At 41.5% G+C, this 24685-nt stretch overlaps 1 long non-coding RNA gene across 2 annotated transcripts in view; it reads right to left on the reverse strand.

Annotated features, from left to right (window-relative positions):
- Nucleotides 1-431: 431 nt before the first annotated feature.
- Nucleotides 432-24685, reverse strand: part of LOC137426542 (uncharacterized) — a 42930-nt gene continuing 18676 nt past the window's right edge. For both annotated transcript variants that reach the window (XR_010984355.2, XR_013623385.1), the window contains exons 2-3: nucleotides 8650-8850; nucleotides 432-997 (exon numbers count right to left, since the gene is read on the reverse strand). This is a non-coding gene — a long non-coding RNA (uncharacterized LOC137426542). The remainder of the gene's footprint in view (nucleotides 998-8649; nucleotides 8851-24685) is intronic.

Below are 24685 nucleotides of genomic sequence, written 5' to 3' on the forward strand. Positions count from 1 at the left end.
AAAAACAACATTTACTACAAAATGTAAATGTTTCATGATATTTGTTATATTTTATCACCATTACCTATCAATATTGTTGAAATGAAGATCAAATAGCTGTATGTTGAAATATGTTGAAAAAGTCAAAACTTTACATGGGGTCTACTTACTTTTTCACGTGACTGTATATATATAATGTATATAGTATATATTTAATAAGAACGTTTTTTTCTTTCATAAGAATAAAGAGAGGGTAAAGTTTCATAAGAGTTTACATAAGAGTAAACATTTAGTCGTAAGTAAACAATAAGACATGAATAAATAATAGAAGTAAATAAGTAAATAAAATAAATAATAAATAAAGAAATAAATAAATCATATATAAAATAAAATAAGAAATAATATCGGTGATAAATAATATATGATTTTGAAATGAGACACCGAGAAGAAGATGGGGAGCAAGGTGGTTTATTAAACCACAGAAAGTAAAATATGGGAATAAGTTGACAGGGCAAAAAGTTTTCAATTCAAGCTTGGTCAAGGTTAGAATGGCTTACGATGGAAAAGATGATACATGGGTGGCACGGGATATGGTGTGTCAGATGAAGAGCATGATGCATTTCTGGTAGAGTTATGGAGCAGAGTTTAAATTACAGGAGGGAAAATGAGGGGATGGGGGTTAATTTGCCAATGCTGAAAATGTAATATGCCAAGTGGTTTCTGTTGTATTCAAAATGGATTGGATGTTTTTAAAACAGGAACTTAGGCTGGTGTTCTAAAAATATATTTTCTTTCTTTAATTTAAAGCCCCCCTCCCAACCCTAACGTTTCCTGTAAATTGAGCATTGCTAGCAAGGAGCGGAGGGCTGAGTGGACAAGCAAAGCAGGTTCGGACCTGAGGAGAGATCGTAGAAGGAAAGAGGCCTCCAAACTCTTCTATTTGAGAGCAGGCCTCGTGCTTCAACCTCAGTTTGGATGATGATGGTGGTGATGCTCAAAGCTTTGATCTCAACTGCATCTAGGAACGAGAGAGTTCATAGAACACGTTACACCACACAGTATTCAAGTATATACTTCAATTTAAATAATATAGTGATATTAAAGATTGTTTAAAAAAAATTCTGACCTTGAAGCTCCGCCCACCAGAATACTGTGACATCTGGCATGGCGGACACTTTTACAAGAGTCTTACTATCAATTGGACCAAATGGAATACATAGAGGAGCTGCGAATAGATTTAGAAGTTGTAAGGAGAATTGAAAAGACATTTTGGATGATGCGGAAATGCTTCTCCAGTGTGTTGGAGTTGGCTTGCCGAGCATCCACATTAAAAGCTCAATTTATTTTGCTGAATGTTATCTCTGATTTGTTAACACTTATTATAAAGCAAACAGATGTTTTAAACAGATGTTCACAAGAGATTGTAATATGAATGATAGGTACCTCAACTTTTGTATCGTTTATAAATTAAGAAGACCCGTTTACAAAACTACAGTTGAATTATTTATTTATTTATTTAATAAAAGTCAATTAATTACATGAGGAAGAAGTGCAATGCTCAAATCAACTGCTGACAGATCCCAAAGCTATCTGAAAGTCGTCTCCATCTGTATCAAATTGTTGGTTGCTCAACATTGATTTTTCTGAAAGTAAATATATAAATGTATTTTTATTAGTCTGGCCTCGAAGGGGTTGCGAGACTATTGTAGTGTGTGTGTGTGTGTGTGCGTGTGTGTGTGTGTGTGTGTGTGTGTGTGTGTGTGTGTGTGTGTGTGTGTGTGTGTGTGTGTGTGTGTCAACGTCTATATATTTTCGCTTTAAATTTTTTTTCTGCAACTGCTTGTCTGATCGATACGAAACTTTACATATAGGAGGGACTCCCAATGGAGAATATTTTACTGGTAACCCTGATGTCATAGGCCATGTGGTATGGCAGGCTTATGGGATAAAATGAAAAAAATTGGACATCTCCAAAACTGTTCAACCAAAAAAATGTGAAACATGGCATATGCTATAAACCCCCTATGGAGTAGCACGATAACGACGAAGTCATCAGTGAAGTGGTATTGCAGCCATAATTGGCAATAATTGGCATAATTAATCGAAATCCTTATCTGAAAAAATCTGAAATAAATTTAACTTGATGTTATTGGTGACGTGGTCTGGTGGCCATATTGGATTGAAAATAAAAATGTAAAAATATCTTCTCCAGAACTGCTTAACAGAACGATGCGAAACTTCACACAAATGATCGACTAACCATGGGGAATATCATTTGAATTTTTTTTCATATTCATCTTCATTGATGCAATTTAGCCTTTAATGTGCGCAAAAGAGGTCTTTAAAATCCAAATAATCAATAAAGGCACAGATAATGGCAATGGATGCGACATATTATGGTGCATGGGCCATAACAGCAGTGTAACATGTTCAGTTAATGTGGTATTTTTGTTCAGAATGAGCATGAGAGGTGAGACTACACGTTCTACTCAGTGCCTTTCTAGTTTACGATTATTTTATTTACCTGCCTTGTTGTACCTGCTTTTTGTCACGTCTTGAACTATTGTGGGTATCTGTTTCATACAACCTTTTGAACACCCCATGTAGCTCAGTCTCTCCTCTTTTAAATCTTAACTAGAACGGGCACTCGGTAGAGCGCATACCTTCGCCGCAGCTACTGTTCTGTACTTGGCATGGGAGTGTAGGGAACAGAACAGTGAACAGTTTGGTGCTGATTTCATGCAAATCGGATAAGAATTGACCGAGTTATGACAAAAAACGCACATTTTGCAAGGTCGTGACCCCCCTGACCTTTGACCCCCAACCGCTAACAAGGGTAATGTCTTCACTGGGTCATGTCGTATATCACAAGATCGGGCATTGAATTCTGAACATTTTGGCATTAGTTGCATGCCAATTGGATAAAAATTGACCGCGCTATGGTAAAAATACGATTTTGACCTTTTCGTGACCTTGACCTTGACCTTTGACCCGATTGCTCCCAAAATCTAATCAAATGTGTCCCGTATAATAACCAATCATCCCACCAAATTTCATGCAATTCGGTTGAATACTTTTTGAGTTATGCGAATAACATACACACACACACACACACAGACATCTATCTATAATTCCAGCAATCTCTGTGTGTCTGTCTGTGTGTCTGTGTGTCTGTGACCGCTGTTTCTCGACAACCACGGGTCCGATATACTTGAAACTTGCCAGGTATATTGCTGGGGACCCGAGGATGTGCCTTTTCAAGGTTTGTAATTAATCGGACAAGTACCTACCGAGCTATGTCCAAAAAACGCTTCAACCAATCAGAGAGCAGCGAGCTATCACGTGTGCCGAACCGTTAATGCAATGCAAGCGTTAATGCGTTAATGCAAGGCTTTTCTTTTTTTCCCTCTTCTCTTTCTACTTTTCCTTGCGATTAAATTGCAAACAGCCAAAATACGTTGGCGCTAATTGAATAATTGGCCATTAACACTAAAATAATCGTAACTGCGATATGCCAACTTCCGGACAGTGCAGCCTTCCATGTTGTTGTTGTTTGCAGCAGCTGTTTGCAGCAAGGCAAGGCTTTTCTTTTTTTCCCTCTTCTCTTTCTACTTTTCCTTGCGATTAAATTGCAAAAAGCCAAAATACGTTGGCGATAATTGAATAAATGGGCATTAATAGATAGATAGATAGATATGCGATATGCGAACTTCCGGACAGTGTGCGCGTTACGAGCTGACCGCCATTACGGTACGTAATTCGATTTCTTATGCGCATTATTTCTCCCAATTCAGTCAGAGCGAAGGGCGGAAGCGAAGAGCGTTGTTATTTTTTGTTTACGGGCGTACGGGCGGGGTAGAGCGTACGGGTAGCGTTTTTTTTTTTTTTTGGCAAGGAACGGGCACCCACGTACGGGCAATGCCCTAGTACAAATAAATACACAGCGATCAAAACATAACCTTCCGCTTTTGCGAAGGTAACTAAAACAATGGCCTTATCAGCACAATATAAAGCGTTCAAACTGGGAATCAGCATCAGGAGGTATGCACTCTTATTAACCCATGGTATTTTTCGCGAAGAGTAGAGGAGTTACCACCGGCACCATGGACAAATCACAAATTCCTGCCACCTTCAGTCAAATGTAAGGTCTGGCTGGTCGAATGGTGAAAAGACTTGGGCCAATATCCCTCGAAGACGGTGGGAATAATTAGGGTTATTAAAGAAGTAGTATTGAGTACTGGATAAATGAGACTGTATGGAGTACCAGATAAATTTGTTTGGATGATAAAGAGTATCTACAATGGATACAAATGCAGTGCACTTTGCAACAATAAGTTACCATCTGAATTTGAAGTTACTGCAGGGGACATCCAAGTTTGCATGTTGTCTTCATTACTGTTGTTGGTGGTGTTGGACTATTTGTTTTGGAAAACAACTGTGCAGAAAAGGAATGGGATACCTTGGAGGAACCAGGTCGCACAGTTAAAGGAACTCTGCTTTGCAAATGCCATCTTCCTCATGTCACAATCCTTACATAGCATAAATAGGCTACCGGAATATGTGGTGAAAGTGGAGCTGAAAATTAACATAGCCAAAAAAGAAAGCATGAACATACATGCAAGACACACCAACAACAACATCATGTGCAACAATTCACCAATTAGAGATGTTGACGAGTTTACATGTCTGTGGTCCATGGTTACAATACCAGGAGGGGGAGATGCAGACATACTGTACTACAACCGATACAAAAGACAAAGGGTGTATTCATGAGACTCAAATAAATTTAGAAATCAAGAAAGTATTATAATGTAATTTTAATATATTATAATTATATTGTAATGTAAAGGTGTGTGATGTACTTTAGAGCAGGAATTTTGAATTTGGCAGGGGTCGGGTCAGGATCGGGGTATTTTTTTTTACAACTAAAATGGTCACCAATCTACCAGTTGACCATCTTTGATCCGATCGAAAAATAAATGTGACGTGTACGTGTATGCCATCATATACTGTGCTTGTGCCGAGTTTGAACAAAATTGGACCATGCATGTTCAAGAAATGGTTGGGGAAACGTTTACGTAACAAAATGGCCGCCAGTCGGCCATCTTGGATCTGATCTCGAAAATAAATGACGTGCATATGTAAGCCATAATTTGTTATCTGTGTGCAAAGTTTGAGCAAGATCGGTAAATGCATGTCCGAGAAATGATTTAGGACGTGTTCAATATCGGTTTTTTTTAAAACACTAAAATGGCCGTCAGTCGGCCATCTTTGAACGCATCGCGAAACAAAATGATGTGCTTATGTATACCAACATATATTGTCTTTGTGCCAAGTATGAACAAAATCGGTCCATAAATCTCTGAGATATGGTTGCGAACGCACGGATAGACGGACAGACAGACGGACGGACGGACGAGACCCAATCCATAAGCCCCCGTTTTGGACGAAGTCCAAGGGTTGCTACTAATACTTTTGCTCCAGTATTGTCAATCCAATAACAAATCGTTTTCAATAACTCCATCAGTGCTGATCAGGATCTCTCCAGGCAACCTAACTTTATGCCTGCCTTCCTTCATATGGAAAATGTTATATTCAATTTCATTCCAAGCAACATTTGTTTTGTCTGTTTCTCTAGTCTCTAGTCCAAAGCTGTGATTTATTATCCTCTCCAACTTCCTCTCATTCTTTCAAGTTCTGGAAATTTATCCCCACTCACATTTTCTTCACTTCATCTTTCCTCCACAACTTGAATCTTTTCTTTATTGCTTTCCAATGTATTCCTTCCTTTTTCCTTCTATCCACATTCTCTTTCACTTGATATATTTATACGCCTCTTCCATTTCACTTACGCGTGGCTCGCTGGCGGAGTGTGGTCAGGTGAGTAAATCCTCAGTGTCCTCACCAGTGTGAGTCTGATTCCCATGGCCGCTCGGCAGATGGACCGGTGACCTGTTCAGGATCAATTCCATCCTTGAAGCATTCATGACTTGTGAGTGCCCCGGCGCTCTGTCAGGAGTGTGGGCTCAAGCGCCCCTGCCATTTTCATTGCCTTTCTTTCCCATACAGAGCCCGTCTCTTTTCATGACATCTGTCAATGAGGAGGCAAGATAGCTCAGAGGTACTGCACTCCCATCTGAGCTATCTTGTTTGGTTCAATTTCCAACCCGACGATAAAATGTCACCCTGGAACTTCGCAAGCAGGTTGGTAAATCAAAGAGTATCTGCTAGAATTTGCTTGTGGAAGTTAATTCAAAAAGAGTAGGCCAGTGTGTGATGATACTTTAGCGAAATGAATAACTCCTGCCTCCTAATTTTTCCACCAAAGTCTCCAGCATTACAGGCCTTAGCCGGAAGACGGGCTAACAGGAGTTACATAAGACACCTCAAAACAAACAGTTGCTGTTTCTGATTCGCAGATGGTTGCCTGATCATCCATTGAGTGTTTTAACATAATCAACGTCAACAACAGCAATGGCGAAGATGACAACAACAACTAGAACGACACTCAGTAGTCAGCATACCTACGCTAGGCTGAACAGTTCACGTTTTGCATCCCTCTGATAGGCCAGGTCTGGATTCAGACCTGAACCAAAATCTAACCAGCTTGTTATTGTTGCCTAACCAACTCTGCATGATATTCCAGAAGGTTGTGGATGGATTTTGACAAAACTAGGTGGGTATGTATTGTTTTTAGCCCCATCTCTCAATGGTGAAGAATCGCTTTTTTTAAATGGTTAGATCCGGATCTGGATCTTCACCAAAATCTAATAATTTCTTCCATGTCACCTACCCAACCAATCCACCAAATTTCATCCAAATCCGTCCACAATATCTTGAGATATCCTGCTCACAGACAGACAGGTGGCGGTGGACCACCTTCGGTGGCGGAGGTAATAAGAACATTCAAGACCTTTGTGTATACTCATTCTCATCCAGTTCTTCTTATCTCTCTCTCTCTCTCTCCCTCTTACCTCAAGTCTCTTTGAACACCTCTGTACTCAGGTATCCTTCCTTGCCTTTTCTATTTGCCCAGTTATATATTCTTCCTCTTCTGTATTCAACATTCAAACTTTTTTCAACCCCAACCACTCACCTCCCCATTAATGGTACTTATTACTACACATGCCAGCTGAATTGCAAAACACCGTCTAAACATGTATTGCAATCTCTAATTAGCTCCATTGGTCCTTATCCTTTACCTCCTACTCCCTTAAGCGAAAACAGCAAAATCAGTCAATAACACGTACGTGATGAGACAGCCATGTATGTCTGGAGAAATACAACATACCCACGCTCATACTTCCAAACGTGTTCATGTAGTGAGTGAATCCGCTAAACAACACCGCCTAGGTATTCAGCTCAGATGTTGACCAATTGAACCACGACCCTTAGGAAGAGGTGGTCCACCATAGATGACCGAGCTGCATTCCATAAGGAATGAAATTTCCGAAAGACACACAAACATACACATATATGAAGGCATTGCCAATGTGTTACATCACGTGACCAACAGCTGTGTGGGGCTAGGTATTGGACGAATGATATCCTCGCAGGTTGATTGTTTTCCGACGGATCTTCCTACGACCTGACACATTTCATCTTCCGAGAACAACGTGAGAAAGTGAAGTTAGAGACGAGTACTCTGGGTGACGAAACATCTGTTCACCAGTGGGGAACCCCCTTAGGCATCAACAAGGCATGCTGGCTGAATGGTTGGGATGCTTCCGGTAATATGGAGGATAAGTGCTCAATTCTCTCGGCTCTTGCCGTGCAAACCCTTTGGCACTTATCTCTCTACAGCGTTAATCAAAGAATCTCCCCAGGCTCCAAGAAACAGTCACCGTCAATCCCCTCCGCCTCCCTCTCCTCGGCCAGTTGTGCGCGGACCCTCCATATCATGGAAGAGGCCCCCAACTTCATGGGTTTTCAGGAACATTAGGTCTCTAATGCGCTCTCCAATGTGCACTGTAATGAAAAGCCAATCTGTAGCTTATTATCTGCCCCCATGTTTTTATTAAGTTCCTTCTGCGTCTGGCAAGGGTCGCAATTCGCGGAGTAGGGTTTGATCACCCAGAAAACGATGTGGTTTAAGGTTTGAAGTCCCCTTATAGGGAGAGAAAGGAAACCATCCTCGGGATTCCTCTTCCCACAATTCTCGTTTTTAACACTCGTAAATCACCTGGTATCGACCTTCACTCTCATGTCAATGGCCGGTTTCACACGGCATGGCGGCTCGAATTTGACCTGACTTGCGCTTGCAACTCGGCTTGCGTATAACCTTGAGAGGCCATGGCTATCATCAGCAAACTGTTCAGCCATCCGTCTGTAAATTTGACCGCACTTCGTGTTGTCGTTCACCAGAAAATTTACAATTATTCACCGCTCTTTGTTACCTCACTCGCCACCATGTTGATTTCCAGCACATGCACGGAAGCGTGAAATACGTGACCAATTCCCGCAAAATCATCGAATTATTTTGCTTTTTAAAAGCTTTTTAACCCACAATACTGTATATTATTGTATTTTGAAGAAGCACGTCACGATCATCGATGCAAAAAATCCAAAAGAACCGAAACAAATATATGCCACCATATACCGGAAGTAGGCCCAAAGATTTACGGGATAAATAAATAGAAGCAGTAATACGTTCCCTGTGATTGTGCTCACCAGATATCATAAGTCGTGTAATTTATCGGCACTCTTTCGTGCAACTTCAATAATAATAGGATTTACAAGTGCCCAGGGAGTACACACGGCCCAACAGCGACCAGTCGTGGAAGGCCAGAAGCTTTGCATATTTTGAAGGGAGCTCACCCGCTGGGCACACCATCAACTCAGCACAGCTGGAAGATATAAACACTCCAGCAGCTGAGAAAGAAGAAAGAGAAATGTCACTCGGGTTTCATTCTTGTTACGTTCGGATGAGCATCGTTCACTTTGTTCGAAGGAACGTTTCTATTATATTCAGTGAAGAATTGCAACTTAACGCTAATAGCACAGTACGGTATTATAGATGTCATTTGTTGACATTTTGAACAAGGTAACTTTAATAATGCAAGTTGTTAACTCAGCTCTTTTCGACATTAATGAAATTACAATATTATATATATATACATATATATATATATATATATATATATATATATATATATATATATATATATATATATATATATATATATATATATATATATATATATATATATATATATATATATATATATATATACATATATATATATATATATATATTTGTTTTGTTTTGCTCATTAAAGGTTGGAGAACTCAAGATGGATTCATTTGATTTTAATCCCAACCGCAAGTCATTACTTATTAAATAAATAAATATATATATATATATATATGTTTTTTTTGTTTTTTTTACATATATATTTTTATTCCAAGGAAAGTTGTAACATTGACCATTAATATTGAGCCACCCTATAGACTAATACCATAATGCACCAAACAATAAATAATTATTCATCCATGAAACATTATTTTCTGGTGTTGGCTTAGCGGTTAGGGTGCCGGCTTGGAATCCTCGGATCCTGGGTTGGAATCCAGGTCGATCGCTGAATTAACGCCAGGGGGGTTGATTCAGCCTGTCATCTTTCCGAGGTGGGCAAATTGAGTACCTGTTATATATATATTATATATATATATATATATATATATATATATATATATATATATATATATATATATATATATATATATATATATATATATATATATATATATATATTGTTGCGGATCTCGGATTACGGCGCTCCCCTTACCGAGGGGGGGTTAATCCCCTCGTCTATTAAACTGGCCGTCCGAGTCCTAGAAGATATCGCGCTCCTTCCGGTCGGAAGCAGGGCGATACTTCTGCCCGAGCCACGGACAAGATGGAATGTTGCCGAGCGGTTTAGCAATCCAAAGCTCGAGCCGTTAGCGGCAGTCTAAACCCGATTATAGCGGTTCCTATATCGTGCCACCGATATTCAATTGGGGACAGGACGCAAGCGACCGGATGAGAGGAACCAAAGTAAAGGAAAAACAAATATAATTTATTAATTATGTACAAGAAACCCGAAGAGGAAATGAAAGAAGGGAATATACAAGAAGAAGAAGAAGCAGTGAAACAGGGCAGCCTTAAACAGTCTTATATTATCACATGCCCAGGACAGTACAAACACACTTACACGAATGGGGTGGTGGTGGTGGGAAGGAAGAGAAGGGTCCAAACCGATGGTTCCAGGCTCCGGGTCCGCCGCAAAGAATGGCAGGCAGCTTCGCGTGTCGTTGGCGCGCGACTGGACCTTGTAATTATGCGGGGGACTGGGATGCCGCGTACGTAATCTTTGTGCCAACTCTCTCTCTCCCAACGTTCGTCTCAGAGGGTACCCTCGCGCAGGTCGCTCCAGCAACGTGACAATCAATCGAGCGCTCCCCGCGCAGTTCGTTCACAATCAGCATCCCCCGGCGCAGTCCGTAATCAATGGCCTTCCCTCGCGCAGTTCGTACACAATTGATGGCTCCCTGCGCAGTCCGTGAGAGGGCTTGGCGCTTGCGCTTTTATAACCCGCTTAGAAATCAAGCCGCGCTTCATCGAGCCACACCTATTAACGAGCTCACCTCAGCCCTGGTTGGCTGGTGGGGGCTTACCGGCCACGCCCTGGTGGTGAGTTGACGTGGCCACACCTCGTTCTTGCCGCCCCGCCCCCTTCTTCTCCAAGCCTGACCTCGTGTTCAATGGCGGCTGAGCCAGGCAGCGAACGCTACTGGCAAGCCAAGGAACACAATTTGGAGGAAGGCTACGCCGCAATATGAATTGACAAGGGGGGCCTACTCTTATTTAATTAATACAACGCAGATTCAACTATTGGGAACAGATCCTTACCTGAAACACATACTAATGAAATAACTAAAGGAGAAGCCTATGGTGTGCTACATGTTGCTCGTGGCCTAACTAGGGTGCGACCTTTGACCTTTTACACCAAAAAATGGGAATATTTACAGGGGATTATTTATAAGGGAATATTACAAATATTTACAAAGTGGAGGGTTCTAAAAACCACAATATATATATATATATATATATATATATATATATATATATATATATATATATATTTATATATATAATTTATATATATATATATATATATATATATAATTACCTCCGTCACCAAAGGTGGATGGAGATTATGTTTTCATCCCTGTCCGTTTGTCTGTTTGTTTGTTTGTTTGTGAACAAAATATCTTGAAAAGTTGTGGATGGATTCGGACGAAATTTGGCAGAGATGTAGCGTATGTGAGGAGGACGAAATTATTAGATTTTGGTGAAGATCCGAATTCGGATCCGGCTACTATAAGTTTTAAAGTGATTCTTCACCATTGGGAGATAGGGACAAAAACGATACATAGCAGGATATCTCAAAAAGTTATGGACGGATTTGGACGAAACCTGGTGGACCGGTTGGGTGTGTGACAAGGAAGAATCGATTCAATTTTGGTGAAGATCCGGATCCAGATCCGGGTATTAGAAATTTTAAAGTGATTCTTCACCAATTGGGGATTGGGCCAATAGCAGGATACCTCAAATATATATATAGCCTTTTTTTCATGCTGTTGCTTTTTCTGGTCTTTATCAATGATCTCTCCGACTCTCTGGAAAATCCTCTCTATCTCTTTGCTGATGACTCCACTCTAGGCCGCTCCATTCCTCTTCCCTCAGATCGGCAATCTGCAGCCTCCTCACTCTCTGAAGAATTGGACAAAATCACAGACTGGTCAAACAAGTGGAACATGTCTTTCAATCCTGACAAATCTCACACTCTTACTATGTCTCTCCGAAAAGATCGACTGGACAACCCTCCCATCTACTTTCTCAACAATCCTCTCCAAGAAGTTCTGTCGCTCAAGCTTTTGGGTCTCACTATCTGCCATGATCTTTCTTGGGAAAACCACATTTCCAAGCTGGCCTCCAAAGCCAGTCGCCGACTGGGCATCCTCTGTCGTGCGAAGTCCTTCCTCGGCACACCTGAGCTCCTCACCACATACAAGGCTTTCATCCGCAGCTCAATGGAATACTGTTCTCCCCTATGGGCCGGTGCTCCTGCCTCACACCTAGCTCGGCTTCACGCTGTTGAAACCAAAGCTTTCAGAATTATTGGAATCTCCCGCGATGAAGCTATCTTTGAGGGCCTTTCACTCACTCACCGCAAGCAGGTAGGTGGTCTTTCTGTCTTCTTCCGACTCCTCTCCGGCCTTGCACCCCCAGCTCTCTCTGTGCTCTGTCCCCCAAATATTCCTACAGGTCGCACAAGATCTGCCAGCAACCCTCTGATGGTTAAACTGCCGAAATCTCGGCTCTCTGCTCACCTTCACTCTTTCATTCCTCTTTTCTCCCGCCTCTGGAACAAACTCCCTCACTCCCTTCAATCCCACTCCTCCCTCCAGGTCTTTAAAACAGCTGTTCACCACCATCTCTTATCTTCCCCCATCCAAAACTTTGATCTTTTCTACCCCCGCTAATTCACCCCAGATACACCTTGTTTGAAATTCCAACTTCTTTCCTGGAAGTCCTGGCAGTGTCCATATGTTTTATACCTCTCCCACCCCCCACCCCCCTTCCCATGCCCCCCCCTTCCCATGCCCCCCCACCAAAGCCCTCTCCCTCTCACAGATCTCTCGATGTCTCCATGTCTTTCGGTCCCTGCTCTCAAATGTTGTGTTTCTGTCCTTCCCCCTCTCTCCCCATCTTGTCTACCGCTCCCGATGTTATATGTTTTATGTGTCGGTTTGTCTTTCTGTGTGATTAATGTTCGCTCTTTCACGAGCCTCGATCTTGTATACAAAAAATAAATATATATATATATAATATACTTATAAATACAGCAGAATATCTCAAAAAGTTGTGGACGGATGATTTTGATGAAATGTGATTCTGTATTGTGATTTTCTGGTCTACTCTGGGATACAAAACGTAAACTGTTCACCTGGCAGAGGTATGCTCTCTACTGAGTGCCGTTCTCGTTTATTTATATATATAATTTACATATTTATATTATATCTGCATATATAAATATATGTATATGTTGGTATCATGTCCAATGGCGTGTTTTTCATGACACGATGAGCTGATCACACCTGTCATGGTGTTTTCGCAGTTGGCCACATTCCAGGTTTGGACAATTTTAGTGAGAAACTGTGACAATTTTCTGAGATATTTTGAGGACAATTAGCATTTCGTGTTTTGTTATTCAAGGATCTGTGTCGGTAATTGGTCTTCCCAGCGAGTGAACCAGTAAGGTTTGGTCTTGATGCAAAGAGACCTTTTTCCTTTCGCTTGAGGGACGAGTTCGGGTATGTAAAATTAGCACGTGGCGCACCACGTGAGGGCCGCGGTCAGGCGTTGGTCAAATAGCAGTGGGGGTCTGAGAGCAGTGTTTGTGTTGTGGGAGAAGGGAGGGATGGGGGAAGGGGTGGGGGTCGGAGTGGGAGATGCTTGGGTTGACACTTTCACCAGAAAGACCGTTGAGGGATGAGCATTGGAGCTGTCATTGACTTGAAAAAGTAGGCCGGTCAGATATTGTGTTGCAGTGGTGGAGTGGAGGGGGAAAGGGTTGTGGTTGTGGATGTTCAGTATTCACTAAATCACGTGGTCATATTGTATCGAAGATGGAGCAAAAATGGGAACTATCATTTTCGGGGTCTATGGGACAGTTTTTATTTATTATTTCCTTTGAAGTTACAGCCATTCCATAGATAGATTGATTCTTTTTATTAGATTCTTGTTATCGATGAGGGTTCCAGAGGTAAAACGAAATGTCGAGGATTGTATTATGATCGCCATAGCTCCGCTGGTACATTGATGATGTCACAATCTTTCTATTTGCTATTTTTAATGCCCAATCCAATTTAACGCCATGCTTGTTACTCGACGTCACATGTCGGTCCTGACCTTCTGGTTTTGTGGTTGTTGTTATTGTTGACCTGCTGATGTTCTAATCCTGTTGGCATTTTGAAGAAATTAAATGTTGTTTTTTCCCCATTTTTTTGTGGGGCCTAAAACACTTCTCGACACCCACTAAGGAATGGGGTTGCAGTTCATTTAAAATTCTCTTTCACATAGCTACAAAAGCTTACACACGACAGAGCGATTTAAAAAAACATCCAACTTTCTTTTTTTAAATATTTCAAAACATATTTTTTACCTAAAAAACTCTCCGGTACTCGCCGATGAACCTCTGAAAGTTTGACGAGGATCCGTTTGGTCATCACTGAGAAAAATGGCGACAGACACAGACAGATAGATGGACAGACAGACAGACAGAAACAGACAAACAGACACAGATAGACAGACACACAGACAAACAGACATACACACAGGCAGACAGAGACACAGACAGACAGACACACTCACAGACCGACACACAGACAGACAAACAGACACACAGACAGACACACTGACAGACAGAAGGATAGACAGACATCTCTCTCATAGTACAGGTAGCAAAGACCAACGTTTTTCAGACCAACCACAAATACTGTCGAGGTTCCAGGTGTTGTGAATACGTTTCTGGTACTTGTGATCTTTGCCCTGGTGCAAATTCAAAAACATAATAGGAGGAGGAAGTGGTGGTGCTGGTGGTGTGTGTCATGACATTGCTCCAACCTGTCATTGATCCCAAACTGCTCCTTTTGCATTCTATTTCAAGACCCCGACCCCGAAGACCATCGCTTCAATTTTGGAAACCCTGTCTTACTTATTCTGCAGTGACCCTAACCGTATTGTCTCCTTCTGGAAGAGTGAGTGGCACTACATCAAACATGGATGCGCCGCCATCTGTTTCGATTCAAAACAATGAGGTAAACCACCGCAAGAAAGAATAAACATAAGGACACCAAGGACTTCCAGGAAAGAACTTGGTATTTCAAAAAAAGGATTTGGGGTGAAATTAGCAGGGGTAGAACAGATCAAGGTTTTGGATGGGGGAAGACAAAAGATTGTGGTGAACAGCTGTTTTAAAGACCTGGAGGGAGGGGTGGGATTGAAGGGAGTGGGAGAGTTTGTTCCAGAGGCGGGAGAGAAGAGGAATGAAAGAGTGAAGGTGAGCAGAGAGTCTTGATTTTGGCAGTTTAACCATAAGAGGGTTGCAGGCAGATCTTGTGCGACCTTTAGGAATATTTGGGGGACAGAGCCCAGAGAGAGCTGGAGGAGCAAGGCCGGAGAGGAGTCGGTAGAAGACAGAAAGACCACCAACCTGCCTGCGGTGAGTAAGTGAAAGGCCCTCGGAGGTAGCTTCATCACGGGAGATTCCAATGATTCTGAACGCTTTGGTTTCAACAGCGTGAAGACGAGCTAGGTGTGAGGCAGGAGCACCAGCCCAGGGGGGAGAGCAATATTCCATTGAGCTGTGGATGAAAGCCTTGTATGTGGTGAGGAGCTCAGGTGTGCCAAGGAAGAACTTCGCACGACGGAGGATGCCCAGTGGGCGACTGGCTTTGGAGGCCAGATTTGAAATGTGGTTTTCCCAGGAAAGGTCATGGCAGATAGTGAGACCCAAAAGCTTGAGTGACAGAACTTTTTGGAGAGGATTATTCAGAAAGTGGATGGGAGGGTTGTCCAGTCGGTCTTTTCGGAGAGACATCGTAGGAGAGTGAGATTTGTCAGGATTGAAAGACATGTTCCACTTGTTTGCCCAGTCAGTGATTTTGTCCAGGTCTGCAGAGAGTGAGGAGGCTGTAGACTGCCGATCTGAGGGATGAGGAATGGAGCGGCAGAGAGTAGAGTCATCAGCAAAGAGATAGAGAGGATTTCCAAGAGAGTCGGAGAGATCATTGATGAAGACCAGAAAAAGCAGAGGGCCCAGAACACTGCCTTGGGGAACTCCAGCCTGAACAGGAAGAGGAGATGAGAGAAACCCATTCAGGGCCACACGTTGACTACGACTAGAGAGGAAGTCCGCCAGCCATGCGTGGAGATTTCCATGGATACCAAAGGAGGAGAGTTTGGTGAGCAGAGCGGGGTGCCAGACCATATCGAAGGCACGTGATATATCGAGGGAGACAGATCTAATTTCCTGTTTGGCATTGAGGACCTCCATCCATTGTTGAGACAGCAGAAGAAATTTGAAAGAAAGAAGAATTTGAAAATTTTCTTTGAAAGAAAGAAAAAAAAGAAAGAAAGAAATTTGAAACTTGAAATTTGAAGAGGATTTACACATAGAAAAATGGAAAAAAAATGAGACATGGCTCATTGTAAAGAACTCTCCATGGGGAATAATATATGTTAATGATGATGTCGTAGGTGCCTCCATTATGACGTCATAATTCGACAAGTACAAAACTTCATCCGATCAAGATGAAATTTCTTGAGCATAATCAAGGAATAAATTAGTGCAGAAAAAAATGATGACGTCATCGGTCACGTGGTTCGGCCGCCATATTTGTTTCAACACAAAAGCCTTAAAAACCACTGAAAATACATCCTGGCGAAGGTTTTCAATCTCTGATTGCTCTTTTTTTTTGTTTGTTTTTGTTTTCCAGGTACTGCTTCAGCATGACGGACACCAGTGAGTACACGATAGAAGAGAGACTGACAACTTTTGTTTGGGTTCACGACCAAGCGTTAGAAGGAGAAAGTTTTGAAGACATAAGGACAAGATTTTCGCAGAGTTTCGATAAGACAGCTCCAACGCACGACACGATGCGTGCATGGTAGAAGAAGGCTTTTTCAACAGGGAGTGTCCTTGATTTAAATTTTAAAGCGTTCTGGTTTTCCAGCATCACGTCAACGCCATGCGGACATTATTGAAGCGTCCTTCTCGAGCTCACCAATGAAATCATCTCGAACAAGATATTCTGAGTTCGGCATTCTACGCTCAACAGTCCAAAAAATAACAAAAAAGGATCTGAGATTGAAGCCATGATTAAGTCAGGGGCTGCTTTTATGACCTCCCACCCTCAACATGGAAGAAGATGTCTAGAAGAACATGGAGAAAAATTCAAATTTGTGCGGAGAATGGAGGGGAGCATACAGATGAATTCTAAGTAAATTCTAACTGCGTGCACAGGGACTTTGTGGCCACTCTGTATGTCTGTCCCTCACAAACGTACACCAATCAGAGCTGAGGATCTGGTCACATGGCTAAATGCTGAGGAGGCCAGCATTTAGTAACCATTACAGTTGCATATTTTACTAAAAGGAAATATAATAACATTCTGTGGAATATTTTGGGGTCCCAGCAGGTGTTGTAAGGTAGGTAGGAGGTTTCAGAAATTCCTCAATACAATTATTATTTTGAAATGCAATCCACACGGACCTTGCTCCCGAATCCGGAAGTGAACAGCTGATGATGGTTCACTGGTTTGATAATATCTCAACACAATCATTATTTAACTTTATATTTTGATAGTCACGTGAAAAAGTAAGCACACCCCATGTAAAGTTTTGACTTTTTCAACATATTTCAACATACAGCTATTTGATCTTCATTTCAACAATATTGACAGATAAAGGTGATATAATATAACAAATATCATGAAACATTTACATTTTGTAGGCCATTGTATAATTTAAATAAACATAAATGCAAATTTCGCATGTGGAAAAAGTAAGTACACCCCTACATTTATCATTACCTCAAATACCTAAAATTAGAATCAGGTGCACCAGCACAGGTGCAAATGATTAGAACATCATTGAGAGGATCTTGGAGGAACCTGTCTTATTTAAACCTCAGACATTTAGTTTGGTTTGCTCTTTGTTGTTGAAGTGTGCAGCGTCACCATGCCGAGATCAAAAGAGCTCTCTGAGGCCTTCAGAAAGAAGGTTTTCGATGCCTACGAGTCTGGGAAGGGATTTAAAAAGATCTCCAAACAATTTGAAATCAATCATTCGACTGTCCGGAAGATCATCTACACGTGGAAAAGATTCCAAACAACTGCCAACTTGTTCAGGCCAGGCCGCCCCAGCAAGTTAAGCCCGAGAGCAGACCTCAAGATGCTGAAATAAGTCTCTAAGAACCCCAGAATGTCATCACGGGATCTACAGGTAGCTCCTGCCACTGTTGTTGTCAAAGTGCACGAGTCTACCATTAGAAAGAGGCTGCACAAATTTGATCTACATGGGAGGTGTGCCAGGGGGAAACCTTTGCTGTCCAGAAATAACATCAGGGCAAGACTAAAGTTTGCCAATGAACACCCAGGCAAAGTCCAGCACTTCTGGAACAATGTGCTCTGGACAGATGAGTCAAAGGTAGAGCTATTTGGCCACAGTACCAGAAGACATGGTTGGCGAAAACCAAAGACAGCATTTGACCACAAGAACCTGATACCAACTGTAAAGCATGGTGGTGGAAATATTATGGTTTGGGGCAGCTTTGCTGCATCAGCGCCTGGGCAGCTCACCATCATGGAATCCACTATGAATTCTTCATTGTACCAGAGGGTGCTTGAGCATAATGTGAGGCCATCTGTCGCAAAGTTGAAGCTCAACTGAAGGTGGACCTTGCAACATGACAATGACGCTAAACATACCAGTAAATCCACCAAGGAATGGCTGAAAAGAAAGAAATGGAGGGTTCTGGAATGGCCAAGTCAAAGCCCGGATCTAAATCCCATCGAGATGTTGTGGGGGGATTTGAAACGAGCTGTGCATGCAAGAAACCCCTCAAACATCGCACAGCTGAAAGAACTCTGCATGGAGGAGTGGGCAAAAATTTCTCCCAGTCGATGTCAGAGACTGGTAGACAGTTATAAGAAACGCCTACTTGAAGTTGTTTCTGCCAAATGGGGCAATACCACCTATTAGAGCCAAGGGTGTACTTACTTTTTCACGTGACTGTATAAGGAAAACATCATTTTGAAGGAGTGGATTGTAAAATATGGACAGATTACCAACTCGTCTACTTTTTAACTTCTCCAAACGTTCCCTATATCTTAATGGATGTATGGGCTTATGTTTAGCATTTCATCATCACTAGAACGCGGTACCTGATTTGGGGTCATGATCATGTGATGTTGGAGGTCCTGACCCCTTTACCACCCTCCCACTCCTTCCCACTCCCCCCCACTCGAATCCCAGCATGGTGATGCTGCAGGTACAAAATCTGCCATGCTAGTTAATCTCACATTCACACTATTTGGGAACCTGAGATTCGCTCGCTTTGCCTCCGAGCCCATTACACAACGGTTAATGGCTCCAAATCAAATGAAAGAGGACACTAGTTTCATTGTTGTCTTTCAAACATCTGTGTAGAAGCAAGGCCGACATGTACACCTGCGGAGTACTTATTAGCGGATTCAGAAAAAATGTATGGTGGGGGGCGGTGGGCGGGGGGGAGGGGGGGGGTTAAGGGGGGGGGGGGGAAGTACGGGGCGAAGTTGCCACCTCTAATAAACATTTTTGTTTTTCAAACAGAGGAATAGAGATCTAATATTGATAACATTTTGATTACAAATAAAAGCTGTGTAGTTTGTGAAAAAGACGAAAAAGGTAATAAACTATGTCGTCATATTCTTCGTACGCAGCACGTTGCTGCGGGTGCGGCTGTGCTACTGATGCAGTGCCCCCTTGTTCGCAGCAAGCTGGTACACATTTTGACGAATTCCGAAGGATGCCAAGCTGAGTCTACCCAACTTGTGTTATGTAATGGCAGGACAGGGGCTCAAACTGAAGACCCTAAGATCTCAAGCCAACCACCAAAACCGTCAAGCCATCACCAGGCTTCACCTACACACCTCAAAGCTATCCTGCCAACCTTCCAGTATCCAATCAGGGACCCACAAAGGTAAGACGTGGCTGCCTTCAAATAAATTACTGCAAAATTTGTTTACTTAGATTTGGCGATGGATGCTGCACTTTCATAAGATGTGAAATGATGTTAAAAAAAAAAAATTCAATCACCGCATTCAATAATTCCCAACCTTTGAAATTTGGTTTCGATTTCCCTTTTAAGGCTGCTGTCTCATCCTCCATAATATGAAGGTAACAGGAAAACGTTTCTGGGACAGACAGTACCACTGATTTATAGATTATGGGAAAAGATTCAAATGTGACATTATTAAGGGAAACCACGGAATTGGATAGATTTAATGAGAGCTAACGTATGCTGAATGATACAATACAGAACCGATACAATACAGAACCGATACAACACAGATACAATACAGAACCGATACAATACAGAACCGATACAATACAGAACCGATACAATACAGAACCGATACAATACAGAACCGATACAATACAGAACCGATACAATACAGAACCGATACAATACAGAACCGATACAATACAGAACCGATACAATACAGATACAATACAGAACCGATACAATACAGAACCGATACAATACAGAACCGATACAACACAGATACAATACAGAACCGATACAATACAGAACCGATACAATACAGAACCGATACAATACAGAACCGATACAATACAGAACCGATACAATACAAATACAATACAGAACCGATACAATACAGATACAATACAGAACCGATACAATACAGAACCGATACAATACAAATACAATACAGAACCGATACAATACAGAACCGATACAATACAGATACAATACAATACAGAACGGATACAACACAGATACAATACAGAACCGATACAATACAGAACCAATACAACACAGATACAATACAGAACCGATACAATACAGAACCGATACAACACAGAACCGATACAATACAAAACCGATACAATACAAATACAATACAGAACCGATACAATACAGAACCGATACAATACAGATACAATACAGAACCGATACAATACAGATACAATACAGAACCGACACTATACAAATACAATACAGAACCGATACAATACAATACAATACAGAACCGATACAATACAGATACAATACAGAACCGATACAATACAGATACAATACAGAACCGATACAATACAGATACAATACAGAACCGATACAATACAAATACAATGCAGAACCGATACAATACAGAACCAATACAATACAGATACAATACAGAACCGATACAATACAGATACAATACAATACAGAACCGATACAATACAGATACAATACAGAACCGATACAATACAGAACCGATACAATACAGATACAATACAGAACCGATACAATACAGATACAAAACAGAACCGATACAATACAAATACAATACAGAACCGATACAATACAGAACCGATACAATACAGAACCGATACAGAACCGATACAATACAGATACAATACAATACAGAACCGATACAATACAGATACAATACAGAACCGATACAATACAGAACCGATACAATACAGCACCGATACAATACAAATACAATACAGAACCGATACAATACAGAACCGATACAATACAGAACCGATACAATACAGATACAATACAATACAGAACCGATACAATACAGATACAATACAGAACTGATACAATACAGATACAATCCAGAACCGATACAATACAGATACAATACAGAACCGATACAATACAGATACAATACAGAACCGATACAATAGAAATACAATACAGAACCGATACAATACAAATACAATGCAGAACCGATACAATACAAATACAATACAGAACCGATACAATACAGAACCGATACAATACAAATACAATACAGATCCGATACAATACAGAACCGATACAATACAGATACGATACAGATACAATACAGAACCGATACAATACAGATACAATACAGATCCGATACAATACAGAACCGATACAATACATATACGATACAGATACAATACAGAACCGATACAATACAGATACAATACAGAACCGATACAATACAGATACAATACCATACAGAACCGATACAATACAGATACAATACAGAACCGATACAATACAGATACACTACAGAACGGATACAATACAGATACAATACAATACAGAACCGATACAATACAAATACAATACAGAACCGATACAATGCAGATACAATACAATACAGAACCGATACAATACAAATACAATACAGAACCGATACAATACAGATTTAAAACAATACAGAACCGATACAATACAAATACAATACAGAACCGATAGAATACAGAACCGACACAATACAAATACAATACAGAACCGACACAATACAAATACAATACAGAACCGATACAATACAGATACAATATAGAACCAATACAATACAGATACAATACAGAACAGATACAGAACCGATGCAATACAGATACAATACAGAACCGATACAATACAGATACAATACAGAACCGATACAATACAGATACAATACAGAACCGACACAATACAGAACCAATACAATACAGATACAATACAATACAGAACCGATACAATGCAGAACAGATACAATATAGAACCGATACAATACAGAACCGATACAATAGAGATACAATACAGAACTGATACAATACAGAACCGATGCAATACAGAACCGATACAATACAGAACCGATACAATACAGAACCGATACAATACAGAACCAATACAATCCAGAACCGATACAATACAGAACTGATACAATACAGAACCGATACAATACAGAACCGATACAATACAGAACCGATACAATACAGAACCGATACAATACAGAACCGATACAATACGGAACCGATACAATACAGAACCGATACAATACAGAACTGATACAATACAGAACCGATACAATACAGAACTGATACAATACAGAACCGATACAATACAGAACCGATACAATATGGAACCGATACAATACAGAACCGATACAATACAGAACCGATACAATGCAGAACCGATACAATGCAGAACCGATACAATACAGAACCGATACAATACAGAACTTATACAACACAGAACTTATACAACACAGAACCGATACAACACAGAACCGATACAATTCAGAACCGATACAATTCAGAACCGATACAATACAGAACCGATACAATACAGATACAATACAGAACCGATACAATACAGAACCGATACAATACAGAACCGATACAATACAGAACCGATACAATACAGAACCGATACAATGCAGAACCGATACAATACAGATACAATACAGAACCGATACAATACAGAACCGATACAATAGAAATACAATACAGAACTGATACAATCCAGAACCGATACAATACAGAACTGATACAATACAGAACCGATACAATACAGAACCGATACAATACAGAACCGATAAAATACAGAACCGAAACAATACAGAACCCATACAATACAGAACCGATACAATACAAAACAGAACAAGTGGTAATTCATTGGTGAAACACCAACGCAGTCATCTTCGGAGCCTTCCAATCACCCCTTTTAGGATTAGCACTCCTGAAATAATGAAGCTGACAAGGAAAAAATCTTCACATTGTTGCAGAATCTCTCTGTTTGGAACAATAACCTGAAACTAAACTGTACAATACTCAAAACTGTACTCTGAAGGAACTGCGCTCCAACGCGAGTCGAAAGAATTGACGCGACCAAAGACGGAATTCGTCCGAGTTGCTTTATTGAAACAAAACAGCTCAGGTATTCTGACAAGCCCGTTTATCGGGCAGCAATATATATACACATTTATGTCGGGAAGTTTGCCCGGCAAAAGCTATACCGGGCATGCCCGGGTGTCAAGGGCGAGCCTTGGAAAGGCGAGTCTGGACCTGCCCGGGCGTGTTTGGCTGCGGCCTGGCAAGTCGAGGCTGGGCGTGCCCGGGCGCTCTGGACGAGCACTGGAAAGGCGATAGCGGGCATGCCCGGACGCTCTGGGCGAGCCCTGAAAAGGCGATAGCGGGCATGCCCGGACGCTCTGGGCGAGCCCTGGAAAGGCGAGAGCGGGCGTGCCCGGGAGGTTCGGGCGTGCCCGGGAACAGTGAGTCCGGGCATGCCCGGGAGAGGCGCGTCTGGCCGTGTTCTGGCCGGTGCAAGGCGATTGTGTGCATCCAGCGGTAACCGCTACAACTCTGAGTTTTATGGACATCAGACCAGACTCCGGTGGGTTAAACCGGTTTTATGAACGCTCAACGTCCCTCTTCCCTCAGAGCACATTTCTGGTATGGGCAGTAATTCTATTTCTCTGAAAGTCTTTGAGCTTCTGCATAGCCAGATGGCATAGCTCACTCTAAGGGCCGTTTTGGATACTGCGTCCATAATAATCTTCCTCTTTCCTTTTGGGATGCCTAAAAGGGCAAGACATTTGCTGAAAGATGTATTGTAAAATCCTCTACTACCTATTTGTACTGGAAAATAGTTTACAGACCATCCTCGATGTTCACAATCAGCTACCAGGTCTTCGTATTTGTCTTTCTTTCTGGGATATGCATTGAACAGGTTCTCCTCCATCGGGTCTGTCAATTCAATAATGATGACATTCTTAGTTACTGTCGAATAGACGGTGATATCAGGCCGTTTGGCAGTGTAAGGAATTTGTGGAGGGAACACTATTGGCTTATGGTCCTCATCCATCAGAAACATCCAATCATTAGCCTTCTGTAGGATGTCCTGTGCTTCTACCTGTGGAAGTGGCAGGGCTGGGTTCCTGGAGGATGTACCATCGGCTGTATGGAATGCAATGGTGGGAATGGAGTTTGGCGTTGATACAATACTGGTCTTCTTATTTGCATCTTTGAAATAAGGAGCCAGGCCTGATGCAATCGCTCTTAGGGTTTGGTCATGGCGCCAGTTGTATCTTCCATTTTGGAGTGGATAGCTGCACCCATTTAAGATGTGGAGCG

This window comes from Myxine glutinosa, chromosome 5, assembly GCF_964187855.1.
Source record: "Myxine glutinosa chromosome 5, kmMyxGlut1.1, whole genome shotgun sequence".
NCBI lineage: Eukaryota > Metazoa > Chordata > Myxini > Myxiniformes > Myxinidae > Myxine > Myxine glutinosa.